This window comes from Chiloscyllium punctatum, chromosome 3 (assembly GCF_047496795.1).
Source record: "Chiloscyllium punctatum isolate Juve2018m chromosome 3, sChiPun1.3, whole genome shotgun sequence".
Lineage (NCBI taxonomy): Eukaryota > Metazoa > Chordata > Chondrichthyes > Orectolobiformes > Hemiscylliidae > Chiloscyllium > Chiloscyllium punctatum.
In genome coordinates, this window is record NC_092741.1 from 26,174,848 (window position 1) to 26,191,583 (window position 16,736).

Genomic DNA, 16,736 nt, shown 5'->3' on the forward strand with positions numbered 1-16,736 from the left:
TGCTTCCCTCCCTCCCTCCCTCCCTCCAGCTAGCCCTTGCCCACCAGGCTCCTGTCGTCTCCCACATCCCCACACAGGCCGACTGCAAGACCTCCCCCTGCTTCATAGGGCTGCAGCCTGCATTCTCTCATCCTTCCACACTCCTCCACGCCTCCATTTCGGAATGGCAGGCAGTGACCAGTGGGGTACCGCAGGGATCAGTACTGGGACCGCAGCTTTTTACAATATATGTTCATGATATAGAAGATGCTATTACCAATAACATTAGCAAATTTGCTGATGATACTGAGCTGGGTGGCAGGGTGAAATGTGATGAGGATGTTAGGAGATTACCGGGTGACCTGGACAAGTTAGGTGAGTGGTCAGATGCATGGCAGATGCACTTTAATGTGGATAAATGGATGCTTATCCACTTTGGTGGCAAGAACACGAAGGCAGATTACTACCTAAATGGAATCAATTTCGGTCAAGGGACAGTACCGAGAGATCTGGGGGTTCTTGTACACCACTCAATGAAGGTAAGCATGCAGGTACAGCAGGTAGTGAAGAAGGCTAATAGCATGCTGGCCTTCATAACAAGAGGGATCGAGTACAGAAGCAAAGAGGTTCTTCTGCAGGTGTACAGGGCCCTGGTGAGACCACACCTGGAGTACTGTGTGCAGTTCTGGTCTCCAAATTTGAGGAGAGACATTCCGGCTATTGAGGGAGTGCAGCGTAGGTTGACGAGGTCAATTCCTGGAATGGCGGGATTACCTTACACTGAAAGACTGGAGCGACTGGGCTCGTGTACCCTTGAGTTTAGAAGACTGAGAGGGGATCTGGTTGAGACATATAAGATTATCAAAGGATTGGACACTCTGGCGGCAGGAAACGTGAGTGCCGAAACAGAGGACACAGCTTAAAAATACGGGGTAGACCGTTTAGGACAGAGATGAGGAGAAACGTCTTCACCCAGAGAGTGGTGGCTGTGTGGAATGCTCTGCCCCAGAGGGCAGTGGAGGCCCAGTCTCTGGATTCATTGAAGAAAGAGTTGGACAGAGCTCTCAAGGATAGTGGAATCAAGGCTTATGGAGATAAGGCAGGAACAGGATACTGATTAAGGATGATCAGCCATGATCATATTGAATGGTGGTGCAGGCTCCAAGGGCAGAATGGCCAACTCCTGCACCTATTGTCTATTGCCCTCCTTTCCTGACTGCCAGCCGCAGACAGCGTGCAGCCCCAATCCCTTTCTTTCCCTCTTTCTTGCTGATTTTGGCAGCGCTCCGCTCTCCTCCCCTCCCTGTCTCCTGCCTGCAGCGGCAGCAAAAATAACCTGTCGCTGCATTGCGTGCGTGGCCCAACACGAGTGCAGAGGGGTGACTTGAGCAGCCCCTGCTGGCGGAAAAAGCCTACTGCACCTGGTATTCCCAGGCGGTCTCCCATCCAAGTACTAACCAGGCCTGAGTCTGCTTAGCTTCCGAGATCAGGCGTTTTCAGACTAGTATGGCCGTAGGCGCTGGCCCCTGCCTTTTCTCCCCACTTCAAGGCGTGCTGGCCAGCCACATTTTCTTTGCTGCTCTTTCTCTTGATCCCCTTTGTTTTTTTTTCTCTCTTTTCTCTTTGCTCTTCCTCCTCCGTGCGTGCTTCCCTCCCTCCCTCCCTCCAGCTAGCCCTTGCCCACCAGGCTCCTGTCGTCTCCCACATCCCCACACAGGCCAACTGCAAGACCTCCCCCTGCTTCATAGGGCTGCAGCCTGCATTCTCTCATCCTTCCACACTCCTCCACGCCTCCATTTCGGAATGGCAGGCAGTGACCTGTGGGGTACCGCAGGGATCAGTACTGGGACCGCATCTTTTTACAATATATGTTCATGATATAGAAGATGCTATTAGCAATAATATTAGCAAATTTGCTGATGATACTGAGCTGGGTGGCAGGGTGAAATGTGATGAGGATGTTAGGAGATTACCGGGTGACCTGGACAAGTTAGGTGAGTGGTCAGATGCATGGCAGATGCACTTTAATGTGGATAAATGGATGCTTATCCACTTTGGTGGCAAGAACACGAAGGCAGATTACTACCTAAATGGAATCAATTTCGGTCAAGGGACAGTACCGAGAGATCTGGGGGTTCTTGTACACCACTCAATGAAGGTAAGCATGCAGGTACAGCAGGTAGTGAAGAAGGCTAATAGCATGCTGGCCTTCATAACAAGAGGGATCGAGTACAGAAGCAAAGAGGTTCTTCTGCAGGTGTACAGGGCCCTGGTGAGACCACACCTGGAGTAAAGTGTGCAGTTCTGGTCTCCAAATTTAAGGAGAGACATTCTGGCTATTGAGGGAGTGCAGCGTAGGTTGACGAGGTCAATTCCTGGAATGGCGGGATTACCTTACACTGAAAGACTGGAGCGACTGGGCTCGTGTACCCTTGAGTTTAGAAGACTGAGAGGGGATCTGGTTGAGACATATAAGATTATCAAAGGATTGGACACTCTGGCGGCAGGAAACGTGAGTGCCGAAACAGAGGACACAGCTTAAAAATACGGGGTAGACCGTTTAGGACAGAGATGAGGAGAAACGTCTTCACCCAGAGAGTGGTGGCTGTGTGGAATGCTCTGCCCCAGAGGGCAGTGGAGGCCCAGTCTCTGGATTCATTGAAGAAAGAGTTGGACAGAGCTCTCAAGGATAGTGGAATCAAGGCTTATGGAGATAAGGCAGGAACAGGATACTGATTAAGGATGATCAGCCATGATCATATTGAATGGTGGTGCAGGCTCCAAGGGCAGAATGGCCAACTCCTGCACCTATTGTCTATTGCCCTCCTTTCCTGACTGCCAGCCGCAGACAGCGTGCAGCCCCAATCCCTTTCTTTCCCTCTTTCTTGCTGATTTTGGCAGCGCTCCGCTCTCCTCCCCTCCCTGTCTCCTGCCTGCAGCGGCAGCAAAAATAACCTGTCGCTGCATTGCGTGCGTGGCCCAACACGAGTGCAGAGGGGTGACTTGAGCAGCCCCTGCTGGCGGAAAAAGCCTACTGCACCTGGTATTCCCAGGCGGTCTCCCATCCAAGTACTAACCAGGCCTGAGTCTGCTTAGCTTCCGAGATCAGACGAGATCGGGCGTTTTCAGACTAGTATGGCCGTAGGCGCTGGCCCCTGCCTTTTCTCCCCACTTCAAGGCGTGCTGGCCAGCCACATTTTCTTTGCTGCTCTTTCTCTTGATCCCCTTTGTTTTTTTTTTCTCTCTTTTCTCTTTGCTCTTCCTCCTCCGTGCGTGCTTCCCTCCCTCCCTCCCTCCCTCCAGCTAGCCCTTGCCCACCAGGCTCCTGTCGTCTCCCACATCCCCACACAGGCCAACTGCAAGACCTCCCCCTGCTTCATAGGGCTGCAGCCTGCATTCTCTCATCCTTCCACACTCCTCCACGCCTCCATTTCGGAATGGCAGGCAGTGACCAGTGGGGTACCGCAGGGATCAGTACTGGGACCGCAGCTTTTTACAATATATGTTCATGATATAGAAGATGCTATTAGCAATAACATTAGCAAATTTGCTGATGATACTGAGCTGGGTGGCAGGGTGAAATGTGATGAGGATGTTAGGAGATTACCGGGTGACCTGGACAAGTTAGGTGAGTGGTCAGATGCATGGCAGATGCACTTTAATGTGGATAAATGGATGCTTATCCACTTTGGTGGCAAGAACACGAAGGCAGATTACTACCTAAATGGAATCAATTTCGGTCAAGGGACAGTACCGAGAGATCTGGGGGTTCTTGTACACCACTCAATGAAGGTAAGCATGCAGGTACAGCAGGTAGTGAAGAAGGCTAATAGCATGCTGGCCTTCATAACAAGAGGGATCGAGTACAGAAGCAAAGAGGTTCTTCTGCAGGTGTACAGGGCCCTGGTGAGACCACACCTGGAGTACTGTGTGCAGTTCTGGTCTCCAAATTTGAGGAGAGACATTCCGGCTATTGAGGGAGTGCAGCGTAGGTTGACGAGGTCAATTCCTGGAATGGCGGGATTACCTTACACTGAAAGACTGGAGCGACTGGGCTCGTGTACCCTTGAGTTTAGAAGACTGAGAGGGGATCTGGTTGAGACATATAAGATTATCAAAGGATTGGACACTCTGGCGGCAGGAAACGTGAGTGCCGAAACAGAGGACACAGCTTAAAAATACGGGGTAGACCGTTTAGGACAGAGATGAGGAGAAACGTCTTCACCCAGAGAGTGGTGGCTGTGTGGAATGCTCTGCCCCAGAGGGCAGTGGAGGCCCAGTCTCTGGATTCATTGAAGAAAGAGTTGGACAGAGCTCTCAAGGATAGTGGAATCAAGGCTTATGGAGATAAGGCAGGAACAGGATACTGATTAAGGATGATCAGCCATGATCATATTGAATGGTGGTGCAGGCTCCAAGGGCAGAATGGCCAACTCCTGCACCTATTGTCTATTGCCCTCCTTTCCTGACTGCCAGCCGCAGACAGCGTGCAGCCCCAATCCCTTTCTTTCCCTCTTTCTTGCTGATTTTGGCAGCGCTCCGCTCTCCTCCCCTCCCTGTCTCCTGCCTGCAGCGGCAGCAAAAATAACCTGTCGCTGCATTGCGTGCGTGGCCCAACACGAGTGCAGAGGGGTGACTTGAGCAGCCCCTGCTGGCGGAAAAAGCCTACTGCACCTGGTATTCCCAGGCGGTCTCCCATCCAAGTACTAACCAGGCCTGAGTCTGCTTAGCTTCCGAGATCAGACGAGATCGGGCGTTTTCAGACTAGTATGGCCGTAGGCGCTGGCCCCTGCCTTTTCTCCCCACTTCAAGGCGTGCTGGCCAGCCACATTTTCTTTGCTGCTCTTTCTCTTGATCCCCTTTGGTTTTTTTTTCTCTCTTTTCTCTTTGCTCTTCCTCCTCCGTGCGTGCTTCCCTCCCTCCCTCCCTCCCTCCAGCTAGCCCTTGCCCACCAGGCTCCTGTCGTCTCCCACATCCCCACACAGGCCGACTGCAAGACCTCCCCCTGCTTCATAGGGCTGCAGCCTGCATTCTCTCATCCTTCCACACTCCTCCACGCCTCCATTTCGGAATGGCAGGCAGTGACCAGTGGGGTACCGCAGGGATCAGTACTGGGACCGCAGCTTTTTACAATATATGTTCATGATATAGAAGATGCTATTAGCAATAACATTAGCAAATTTGCTGATGATACTGAGCTGGGTGGCAGGGTGAAATGTGATGAGGATGTTAGGAGATTACCGGGTGACCTGGACAAGTTAGGTGAGTGGTCAGATGCATGGCAGATGCACTTTAATGTGGATAAATGGATGCTTATCCACTTTGGTGGCAAGAACACGAAGGCAGATTACTACCTAAATGGAATCAATTTCGGTCAAGGGACAGTACCGAGAGATCTGGGGGTTCTTGTACACCACTCAATGAAGGTAAGCATGCAGGTACAGCAGGTAGTGAAGAAGGCTAATAGCATGCTGGCCTTCATAACAAGAGGGATCGAGTACAGAAGCAAAGAGGTTCTTCTGCAGGTGTACAGGGCCCTGGTGAGACCACACCTGGAGTACTGTGTGCAGTTCTGGTCTCCAAATTTGAGGAGAGACATTCCGGCTATTGAGGGAGTGCAGCGTAGGTTGACGAGGTCAATTCCTGGAATGGCGGGATTACCTTACACTGAAAGACTGGAGCGACTGGGCTCGTGTACCCTTGAGTTTAGAAGACTGAGAGGGGATCTGGTTGAGACATATAAGATTATCAAAGGATTGGACACTCTGGCGGCAGGAAACGTGAGTGCCGAAACAGAGGACACAGCTTAAAAATACGGGGTAGACCGTTTAGGACAGAGATGAGGAGAAACGTCTTCACCCAGAGAGTGGTGGCTGTGTGGAATGCTCTGCCCCAGAGGGCAGTGGAGGCCCAGTCTCTGGATTCATTGAAGAAAGAGTTGGACAGAGCTCTCAAGGATAGTGGAATCAAGGCTTATGGAGATAAGGCAGGAACAGGATACTGATTAAGGATGATCAGCCATGATCATATTGAATGGTGGTGCAGGCTCCAAGGGCAGAATGGCCAACTCCTGCACCTATTGTCTATTGCCCTCCTTTCCTGACTGCCAGCCGCAGACAGCGTGCAGCCCCAATCCCTTTCTTTCCCTCTTTCTTGCTGATTTTGGCAGCGCTCCGCTCTCCTCCCCTCCCTGTCTCCTGCCTGCAGCGGCAGCAAAAATAACCTGTCGCTGCATTGCGTGCGTGGCCCAACACGAGTGCAGAGGGGTGACTTGAGCAGCCCCTGCTGGCGGAAAAAGCCTACTGCACCTGGTATTCCCAGGCGGTCTCCCATCCAAGTACTAACCAGGCCTGAGTCTGCTTAGCTTCCGAGATCAGGCGTTTTCAGACTAGTATGGCCGTAGGCGCTGGCCCCTGCCTTTTCTCCCCACTTCAAGGCGTGCTGGCCAGCCACATTTTCTTTGCTGCTCTTTCTCTTGATCCCCTTTGTTTTTTTTTCTCTCTTTTCTCTTTGCTCTTCCTCCTCCGTGCGTGCATCCCTCCCTCCCTCCCTCCCTCCCTCCAGCTAGCCCTTGCCCACCAGGCTCCTGTCGTCTCCCACATCCCCACACAGGCCGACTGCAAGACCTCCCCCTGCTTCATAGGGCTGCAGCCTGCATTCTCTCATCCTTCCACACTCCTCCACGCCTCCATTTCGGAATGGCAGGCAGTGACCTGTGGGGTACCGCAGGGATCAGTACTGGGACCGCAGCTTTTTACAATATATGTTCATGATATAGAAGATGCTATTAGCAATAATATTAGCAAATTTGCTGATGATACTGAGCTGGGTGGCAGGGTGAAATGTGATGAGGATGTTAGGAGATTACCGGGTGACCTGGACAAGTTAGGTGAGTGGTCAGATGCATGGCAGATGCACTTTAATGTGGATAAATGGATGCTTATCCACTTTGGTGGCAAGAACACGAAGGCAGATTACTACCTAAATGGAATCAATTTCGGTCAAGGGACAGTACCGAGAGATCTGGGGGTTCTTGTACACCACTCAATGAAGGTAAGCATGCAGGTACAGCAGGTAGTGAAGAAGGCTAATAGCATGCTGGCCTTCATAACAAGAGGGATCGAGTACAGAAGCAAAGAGGTTCTTCTGCAGGTGTACAGGGCCCTGGTGAGACCACACCTGGAGTAAAGTGTGCAGTTCTGGTCTCCAAATTTAAGGAGAGACATTCTGGCTATTGAGGGAGTGCAGCGTAGGTTGACGAGGTCAATTCCTGGAATGGCGGGATTACCTTACACTGAAAGACTGGAGCGACTGGGCTTGTGTACCCTTGAGTTTAGAAGACTGAGAGGGGATCTGGTTGAGACATATAAGATTATCAAAGGATTGGACACTCTGGCGGCAGGAAACGTGAGTGCCGAAACAGAGGACACAGCTTAAAAATACGGGGTAGACCGTTTAGGACAGAGATGAGGAGAAACGTCTTCACCCAGAGAGTGGTGGCTGTGTGGAATGCTCTGCCCCAGAGGGCAGTGGAGGCCCAGTCTCTGGATTCATTGAAGAAAGAGTTGGACAGAGCTCTCAAGGATAGTGGAATCAAGGCTTATGGAGATAAGGCAGGAACAGGATACTGATTAAGGATGATCAGCCATGATCATATTGAATGGTGGTGCAGGCTCCAAGGGCAGAATGGCCAACTCCTGCACCTATTGTCTATTGCCCTCCTTTCCTGACTGCCAGCCGCAGACAGCGTGCAGCCCCAATCCCTTTCTTTCCCTCTTTCTTGCTGATTTTGGCAGCGCTCCGCTCTCCTCCCCTCCCTGTCTCCTGCCTGCAGCGGCAGCAAAAATAACCTGTCGCTGCATTGCGTGCGTGGCCCAACACGAGTGCAGAGGGGTGACTTGAGCAGCCCCTGCTGGCGGAAAAAGCCTACTGCACCTGGTATTCCCAGGCGGTCTCCCATCCAAGTACTAACCAGGCCTGAGTCTGCTTAGCTTCCGAGATCAGACGAGATCGGGCGTTTTCAGACTAGTATGGCCGTAGGCGCTGGCCCCTGCCTTTTCTCCCCACTTCAAGGCGTGCTGGCCAGCCACATTTTCTTTGCTGCTCTTTCTCTTGATCCCCTTTGGTTTTTTTTTCTCTCTTTTCTCTTTGCTCTTCCTCCTCCGTGCGTGCTTCCCTCCCTCCCTCCCTCCCTCCAGCTAGCCCTTGCCCACCAGGCTCCTGTCGTCTCCCACATCCCCACACAGGCCAACTGCAAGACCTCCCCCTGCTTCATAGGGCTGCAGCCTGCATTCTCTCATCCTTCCACATTCCTCCACGCCTCCATTTCGGAATGGCAGGCAGTGACCAGTGGGGTACCGCAGGGATCAGTACTGGGACCGCAGCTTTTTACAATATATGTTCATGATATAGAAGATGCTATTAGCAATAACATTAGCAAATTTGCTGATGATACTGAGCTGGGTGGCAGGGTGAAATGTGATGAGGATGTTAGGAGATTACCGGGTGACCTGGACAAGTTAGGTGAGTGGTCAGATGCATGGCAGATGCACTTTAATGTGGATAAATGGATGCTTATCCACTTTGGTGGCAAGAACACGAAGGCAGATTACTACCTAAATGGAATCAATTTCGGTCAAGGGACAGTACCGAGAGATCTGGGGGTTCTTGTACACCACTCAATGAAGGTAAGCATGCAGGTACAGCAGGTAGTGAAGAAGGCTAATAGCATGCTGGCCTTCATAACAAGAGGGATCGAGTACAGAAGCAAAGAGGTTCTTCTGCAGGTGTACAGGGCCCTGGTGAGACCACACCTGGAGTACTGTGTGCAGTTCTGGTCTCCAAATTTGAGGAGAGACATTCCGGCTATTGAGGGAGTGCAGCGTAGGTTGACGAGGTCAATTCCTGGAATGGCGGGATTACCTTACACTGAAAGACTGGAGCGACTGGGCTCGTGTACCCTTGAGTTTAGAAGACTGAGAGGGGATCTGGTTGAGACATATAAGATTATCAAAGGATTGGACACTCTGGCGGCAGGAAACGTGAGTGCCGAAACAGAGGACACAGCTTAAAAATACGGGGTAGACCGTTTAGGACAGAGATGAGGAGAAACGTCTTCACCCAGAGAGTGGTGGCTGTGTGGAATGCTCTGCCCCAGAGGGCAGTGGAGGCCCAGTCTCTGGATTCATTGAAGAAAGAGTTGGACAGAGCTCTCAAGGATAGTGGAATCAAGGCTTATGGAGATAAGGCAGGAACAGGATACTGATTAAGGATGATCAGCCATGATCATATTGAATGGTGGTGCAGGCTCCAAGGGCAGAATGGCCAACTCCTGCACCTATTGTCTATTGCCCTCCTTTCCTGACTGCCAGCCGCAGACAGCGTGCAGCCCCAATCCCTTTCTTTCCCTCTTTCTTGCTGATTTTGGCAGCGCTCCGCTCTCCTCCCCTCCCTGTCTCCTGCCTGCAGCGGCAGCAAAAATAACCTGTCGCTGCATTGCGTGCGTGGCCCAACACGAGTGCAGAGGGGTGACTTGAGCAGCCCCTGCTGGCGGAAAAAGCCTACTGCACCTGGTATTCCCAGGCGGTCTCCCATCCAAGTACTAACCAGGCCTGAGTCTGCTTAGCTTCCGAGATCAGGCGTTTTCAGACTAGTATGGCCGTAGGCGCTGGCCCCTGCCTTTTCTCCCCACTTCAAGGTGTGCTGGCCAGCCACATTTTCTTTGCTGCTCTTTCTCTTGATCCCCTTTGGTTTTTTTTCTCTCTTTTCTCTTAGCTCTTCCTCCTCCGTGCGTGCTTCCCTCCCTCCCTCCCTCCCTCCAGCTAGCCCTTGCCCACCAGGCTCCTGTCGTCTCCCACATCCCCACACAGGCCAACTGCAAGACCTCCCCCTGCTTCATAGGGCTGCAGCCTGCATTCTCTCATCCTTCCACACTCCTCCACGCCTCCATTTCGGAATGGCAGGCAGTGACCAGTGGGGTACCGCAGGGATCAGTACTGGGACCGCAGCTTTTTACAATATATGTTCATGATATAGAAGATGCTATTAGCAATAACATTAGCAAATTTGCTGATGATACTGAGCTGGGTGGCAGGGTGAAATGTGATGAGGATGTTAGGAGATTACCGGGTGACCTGGACAAGTTAGGTGAGTGGTCAGATGCATGGCAGATGCACTTTAATGTGGATAAATGGATGCTTATCCACTTTGGTGGCAAGAACACGAAGGCAGATTACTACCTAAATGGAATCAATTTCGGTCAAGGGACAGTACCGAGAGATCTGGGGGTTCTTGTACACCACTCAATGAAGGTAAGCATGCAGGTACAGCAGGTAGTGAAGAAGGCTAATAGCATGCTGGCCTTCATAACAAGAGGGATCGAGTACAGAAGCAAAGAGGTTCTTCTGCAGGTGTACAGGGCCCTGGTGAGACCACACCTGGAGTACTGTGTGCAGTTCTGGTCTCCAAATTTGAGGAGAGACATTCCGGCTATTGAGGGAGTGCAGCGTAGGTTGACGAGGTCAATTCCTGGAATGGCGGGATTACCTTACACTGAAAGACTGGAGCGACTGGGCTCGTGTACCCTTGAGTTTAGAAGACTGAGAGGGGATCTGGTTGAGACATATAAGATTATCAAAGGATTGGACACTCTGGCGGCAGGAAACGTGAGTGCCGAAACAGAGGACACAGCTTAAAAATACGGGGTAGACCGTTTAGGACAGAGATGAGGAGAAACGTCTTCACCCAGAGAGTGGTGGCTGTGTGGAATGCTCTGCCCCAGAGGGCAGTGGAGGCCCAGTCTCTGGATTCATTGAAGAAAGAGTTGGACAGAGCTCTCAAGGATAGTGGAATCAAGGCTTATGGAGATAAGGCAGGAACAGGATACTGATTAAGGATGATCAGCCATGATCATATTGAATGGTGGTGCAGGCTCCAAGGGCAGAATGGCCAACTCCTGCACCTATTGTCTATTGCCCTCCTTTCCTGACTGCCAGCCGCAGACAGCGTGCAGCCCCAATCCCTTTCTTTCCCTCTTTCTTGCTGATTTTGGCAGCGCTCCGCTCTCCTCCCCTCCCTGTCTCCTGCCTGCAGCGGCAGCAAAAATAACCTGTCGCTGCATTGCGTGCGTGGCCCAACACGAGTGCAGAGGGGTGACTTGAGCAGCCCCTGCTGGCGGAAAAAGCCTACTGCACCTGGTATTCCCAGGCGGTCTCCCATCCAAGTACTAACCAGACCTGAGTCTGCTCAGCTTCCGAGATCAGGCGTTTTCAGACTAGTATGGCCGTAGGCGCTGGCCCCTGCCTTTTCTCCCCACTTCAAGGCGTGCTGGCCAGCCACATTTTCTTTGCTGCTCTTTCTCTTGATCCCCTTTGTTTTTTTTTCTCTCTTTTCTCTTTGCTCTTCCTCCTCCGTGCGTGCTTCCCTCCCTCCCTCCCTCCCTCCAGCTAGCCCTTGCCCACCAGGCTCCTGTCGTCTCCCACATCCCCACACAGGCCAACTGCAAGACCTCCCCCTGCTTCATAGGGCTGCAGCCTGCATTCTCTCATCCTTCCACACTCCTCCACGCCTCCATTTCGGAATGGCAGGCAGTGACCTGTGGGGTACCGCAGGGATCAGTACTGGGACCGCAGCTTTTTACAATATATGTTCATGATATAGAAGATGCTATTAGCAATAATATTAGCAAATTTGCTGATGATACTGAGCTGGGTGGCAGGGTGAAATGTGATGAGGATGTTAGGAGATTACCGGGTGACCTGGACAAGTTAGGTGAGTGGTCAGATGCATGGCAGATGCACTTTAATGTGGATAAATGGATGCTTATCCACTTTGGTGGCAAGAACACGAAGGCAGATTACTACCTAAATGGAATCAATTTCGGTCAAGGGACAGTACCGAGAGATCTGGGGGTTCTTGTACACCACTCAATGAAGGTAAGCATGCAGGTACAGCAGGTAGTGAAGAAGGCTAATAGCATGCTGGCCTTCATAACAAGAGGGATCGAGTACAGAAGCAAAGAGGTTCTTCTGCAGGTGTACAGGGCCCTGGTGAGACCACACCTGGAGTAAAGTGTGCAGTTCTGGTCTCCAAATTTAAGGAGAGACATTCTGGCTATTGAGGGAGTGCAGCGTAGGTTGACGAGGTCAATTCCTGGAATGGCGGGATTACCTTACACTGAAAGACTGGAGCGACTGGGCTTGTGTACCCTTGAGTTTAGAAGACTGAGAGGGGATCTGGTTGAGACATATAAGATTATCAAAGGATTGGACACTCTGGCGGCAGGAAACGTGAGTGCCGAAACAGAGGACACAGCTTAAAAATACGGGGTAGACCGTTTAGGACAGAGATGAGGAGAAACGTCTTCACCCAGAGAGTGGTGGCTGTGTGGAATGCTCTGCCCCAGAGGGCAGTGGAGGCCCAGTCTCTGGATTCATTGAAGAAAGAGTTGGACAGAGCTCTCAAGGATAGTGGAATCAAGGCTTATGGAGATAAGGCAGGAACAGGATACTGATTAAGGATGATCAGCCATGATCATATTGAATGGTGGTGCAGGCTCCAAGGGCAGAATGGCCAACTCCTGCACCTATTGTCTATTGCCCTCCTTTCCTGACTGCCAGCCGCAGACAGCGTGCAGCCCCAATCCCTTTCTTTCCCTCTTTCTTGCTGATTTTGGCAGCGCTCCGCTCTCCTCCCCTCCCTGTCTCCTGCCTGCAGCGGCAGCAAAAATAACCTGTCGCTGCATTGCGTGCGTGGCCCAACACGAGTGCAGAGGGGTGACTTGAGCAGCCCCTGCTGGCGGAAAAAGCCTACTGCACCTGGTATTCCCAGGCGGTCTCCCATCCAAGTACTAACCAGGCCTGAGTCTGCTTAGCGTCCGAGATCAGGCGTTTTCAGACTAGTATGGCCGTAGGCGCTGGCCCCTGCCTTTTCTCCCCACTTCAAGGCGTGCTGGCCAGCCACATTTTCTTTGCTGCTCTTTCTCTTGATCCCCTTTGGTTTTTTTTTCTCTCTTTTCTCTTTGCTCTTCCTCCTCCGTGCGTGCTTCCCTCCCTCCCTCCCTCCCTCCAGCTAGCCCTTGCCCACCAGGCTCCTGTCGTCTCCCACATCCCCACACAGGCCAACTGCAAGACCTCCCCCTGCTTCATAGGGCTGCAGCCTGCATTCTCTCATCCTTCCACACTCCTCCACGCCTCCATTTCGGAATGGCAGGCAGTGACCAGTGGGGTACCGCAGGGATCAGTACTGGGACCGCAGCTTTTTACAATATATGTTCATGATATAGAAGATGCTATTAGCAATAACATTAGCAAATTTGCTGATGATACTGAGCTGGGTGGCAGGGTGAAATGTGATGAGGATGTTAGGAGATTAAAGGGTGACCTGGACAAGTTAGGTGAGTGGTCAGATGCATGGCAGATGCACTTTAATGTGGATAAATGGATGCTTATCCACTTTGGTGTCAAGAACACGAAGGCAGATTACTACCTAAATGGAATCAATTTCGGTCAAGGGACAGTACCGAGAGATCTGGGGGTTCTTGTACACCACTCAATGAAGATAAGCATGCAGGTACAGCAGGTAGTGAAGAAGGCTAATAGCATGCTGGCCTTCATAACAAGAGGGATCGAGTACAGAAGCAAAGAGGTTCTTCTGCAGGTGTACAGGGCCCTGGTGAGACCACACCTGGAGTACTGTGTGCAGTTCTGGTCTCCAAATTTGAGGAGAGACATTCCGGCTATTGAGGGAGTGCAGCGTAGGTTGACGAGGTCAATTCCTGGAATGGCGGGATTACCTTACACTGAAAGACTGGAGCGACTGGGCTCGTGTACCCTTGAGTTTAGAAGACTGAGAGGGGATCTGGTTGAGACATATAAGATTATCAAAGGATTGGACACTCTGGCGGCAGGAAACGTGAGTGCCGAAACAGAGGACACAGCTTAAAAATACGGGGTAGACCGTTTAGGACAGAGATGAGGAGAAACGTCTTCACCCAGAGAGTGGTGGCTGTGTGGAATGCTCTGCCCCAGAGGGCAGTGGAGGCCCAGTCTCTGGATTCATTGAAGAAAGAGTTGGACAGAGCTCTCAAGGATAGTGGAATCAAGGCTTATGGAGATAAGGCAGGAACAGGATACTGATTAAGGATGATCAGCCATGATCATATTGAATGGTGGTGCAGGCTCCAAGGGCAGAATGGCCAACTCCTGCACCTATTGTCTATTGCCCTCCTTTCCTGACTGCCAGCCGCAGACAGCGTGCAGCCCCAATCCCTTTCTTTCCCTCTTTCTTGCTGATTTTGGCAGCGCTCCGCTCTCCTCCCCTCCCTGTCTCCTGCCTGCAGCGGCAGCAAAAATAACCTGTCGCTGCATTGCGTGCGTGGCCCAACACGAGTGCAGAGGGGTGACTTGAGCAGCCCCTGCTGGCGGAAAATGCCTACTGCACCTGGTATTCCCAGGCGGTCTCCCATCCAAGTACTAACCAGGCCTGAGTCTGCTTAGCTTCCGAGATCAGACGAGATCGGGCGTTTTCAGACTAGTATGGCCGCAGGCGCTGGCCCCTCCCTTTTCTCCCCACTTCAAGGCGTGCTGGCCAGCCACATTTTCTTTGCTGCTCTTTCTCTTGATCCCCTTTGTTTTTTTTTTCTCTCTTTTCTCTTTGCTCTTCCTCCTCCGTGCGTGCTTCCCTCCCTCCCTCCCTCCCTCCAGCTAGCCCTTGCCCACCAGGCTCCTGTCGTCTCCCACATCCCCACACAGGCCGACTGCAAGACCTCCCCCTGCTTCATAGGGCTGCAGCCTGCATTCTCTCATCCTTCCACACTCCTCCACGCCTCCATTTCGGAATGGCAGGCAGTGACCAGTGGGGTACCGCAGGGATCAGTACTGGGACCGCAGCTTTTTACAATATATGTTCATGATATAGAAGATGCTATTAGCAATAACATTAGCAAATTTGCTGATGATACTGAGCTGGGTGGCAGGGTGAAATGTGATGAGGATGTTAGGAGATTACCGGGTGACCTGGACAAGTTAGGTGAGTGGTCAGATGCATGGCAGATGCACTTTAATGTGGATAAATGGATGCTTATCCACTTTGGTGGCAAGAACACGAAGGCAGATTACTACCTAAATGGAATCAATTTCGGTCAAGGGACAGTACCGAGAGATCTGGGGGTTCTTGTACACCACTCAATGAAGGTAAGCATGCAGGTACAGCAGGTAGTGAAGAAGGCTAATAGCATGCTGGCCTTCATAACAAGAGGGATCGAGTACAGAAGCAAAGAGGTTCTTCTGCAGGTGTACAGGGCCCTGGTGAGACCACACCTGGAGTACTGTGTGCAGTTCTGGTCTCCAAATTTGAGGAGAGACATTCCGGCTATTGAGGGAGTGCAGCGTAGGTTGACGAGGTCAATTCCTGGAATGGCGGGATTACCTTACACTGAAAGACTGGAGCGACTGGGCTCGTGTACCCTTGAGTTTAGAAGACTGAGAGGGGATCTGGTTGAGACATATAAGATTATCAAAGGATTGGACACTCTGGCGGCAGGAAACGTGAGTGCCGAAACAGAGGACACAGCTTAAAAATACGGGGTAGACCGTTTAGGACAGAGATGAGGAGAAACGTCTTCACCCAGAGAGTGGTGGCTGTGTGGAATGCTCTGCCCCAGAGGGCAGTGGAGGCCCAGTCTCTGGATTCATTGAAGAAAGAGTTGGACAGAGCTCTCAAGGATAGTGGAATCAAGGCTTATGGAGATAAGGCAGGAACAGGATACTGATTAAGGATGATCAGCCATGATCATATTGAATGGTGGTGCAGGCTCCAAGGGCAGAATGGCCAACTCCTGCACCTATTGTCTATTGCCCTCCTTTCCTGACTGCCAGCCGCAGACAGCGTGCAGCCCCAATCCCTTTCTTTCCCTCTTTCTTGCTGATTTTGGCAGCGCTCCGCTCTCCTCCCCTCCCTGTCTCCTGCCTGCAGCGGCAGCAAAAATAACCTGTCGCTGCATTGCGTGCGTGGCCCAACACGAGTGCAGAGGGGTGACTTGAGCAGCCCCTGCTGGCGGAAAAAGCCTACTGCACCTGGTATTCCCAGGCGGTCTCCCATCCAAGTACTAACCAGGCCTGAGTCTGCTTAGCTTCCGAGATCAGACGAGATCGGGCGTTTTCAGACTAGTATGGCCGTAGGCGCTGGCCCCTGCCTTTTCTCCCCACTTCAAGGCGTGCTGGCCAGCCACATTTTCTTTGCTGCTCTTTCTCTTGATCCCCTTTGGTTTTTTTTTCTCTCTTTTCTCTTTGCTCTTCCTCCTCCGTGCGTGCTTCCCTCCCTCCCTCCCTCCCTCCAGCTAGCCCTTGCCCACCAGGCTCCTGTCGTCTCCCACATCCCCACACAGGCCGACTGCAAGACCTCCCCCTGCTTCATAGGGCTGCAGCCTGCATTCTCTCATCCTTCCACACTCCTCCACGCCTCCATTTCGGAATGGCAGGCAGTGACCAGTGGGGTACCGCAGGGATCAGTACTGGGACCGCAGCTTTTTACAATATATGTTCATGATATAGAAGATGCTATTAGCAATAACATTAGCAAATTTGCTGATGATACTGAGCTGGGTGGCAGGGTGAAATGTGATGAGGATGTTAGGAGATTACCGGGTGACCTGGACAAGTTAGGTGAGTGGTCAGATGCATGGCAGATGCACTTTAATGTGGATAAATGGATGCTTATCCACTTTGGTGGCAAGAACAGGAAGGCAGATTACTACCTAA

General features: G+C 51.8%; 5 non-coding genes and 5 pseudogenes across 5 annotated transcripts; all 10 read right to left on the reverse strand.

Annotated features, from left to right (window-relative positions):
• Positions 1–1,388: 1,388 nt before the first annotated feature.
• On the reverse strand, positions 1,389–1,497 carry LOC140471770 (5S ribosomal RNA; annotated as a pseudogene).
• A 1,510-nt stretch (positions 1,498–3,007) lies between these two features.
• On the reverse strand, positions 3,008–3,126 carry LOC140473530 (5S ribosomal RNA). Its single transcript, XR_011958404.1, has one exon. It is a non-coding gene; the product is annotated as a 5S ribosomal RNA (ribosomal RNA).
• Positions 3,127–4,641: 1,515 nt separating this feature from the next.
• LOC140473541 (5S ribosomal RNA) lies at positions 4,642–4,760 on the reverse strand. The gene has a single exon (XR_011958411.1). It is a non-coding gene; the product is annotated as a 5S ribosomal RNA (ribosomal RNA).
• Positions 4,761–6,275: 1,515 nt separating this feature from the next.
• On the reverse strand, positions 6,276–6,384 carry LOC140471781 (5S ribosomal RNA; annotated as a pseudogene).
• Positions 6,385–7,902: 1,518 nt separating this feature from the next.
• LOC140473551 (5S ribosomal RNA) lies at positions 7,903–8,021 on the reverse strand. The gene has a single exon (XR_011958421.1). It is a non-coding gene; the product is annotated as a 5S ribosomal RNA (ribosomal RNA).
• A 1,515-nt stretch (positions 8,022–9,536) lies between these two features.
• On the reverse strand, positions 9,537–9,645 carry LOC140471803 (5S ribosomal RNA; annotated as a pseudogene).
• Positions 9,646–11,159: 1,514 nt separating this feature from the next.
• On the reverse strand, positions 11,160–11,268 carry LOC140472687 (5S ribosomal RNA; annotated as a pseudogene).
• A 1,514-nt stretch (positions 11,269–12,782) lies between these two features.
• On the reverse strand, positions 12,783–12,891 carry LOC140472032 (5S ribosomal RNA; annotated as a pseudogene).
• A 1,515-nt stretch (positions 12,892–14,406) lies between these two features.
• Positions 14,407–14,525, reverse strand: LOC140467291 (5S ribosomal RNA). The gene has a single exon (XR_011955388.1). It is a non-coding gene; the product is annotated as a 5S ribosomal RNA (ribosomal RNA).
• Positions 14,526–16,040: 1,515 nt separating this feature from the next.
• LOC140473562 (5S ribosomal RNA) lies at positions 16,041–16,159 on the reverse strand. The gene has a single exon (XR_011958431.1). It is a non-coding gene; the product is annotated as a 5S ribosomal RNA (ribosomal RNA).
• Positions 16,160–16,736: the final 577 nt, after the last annotated feature.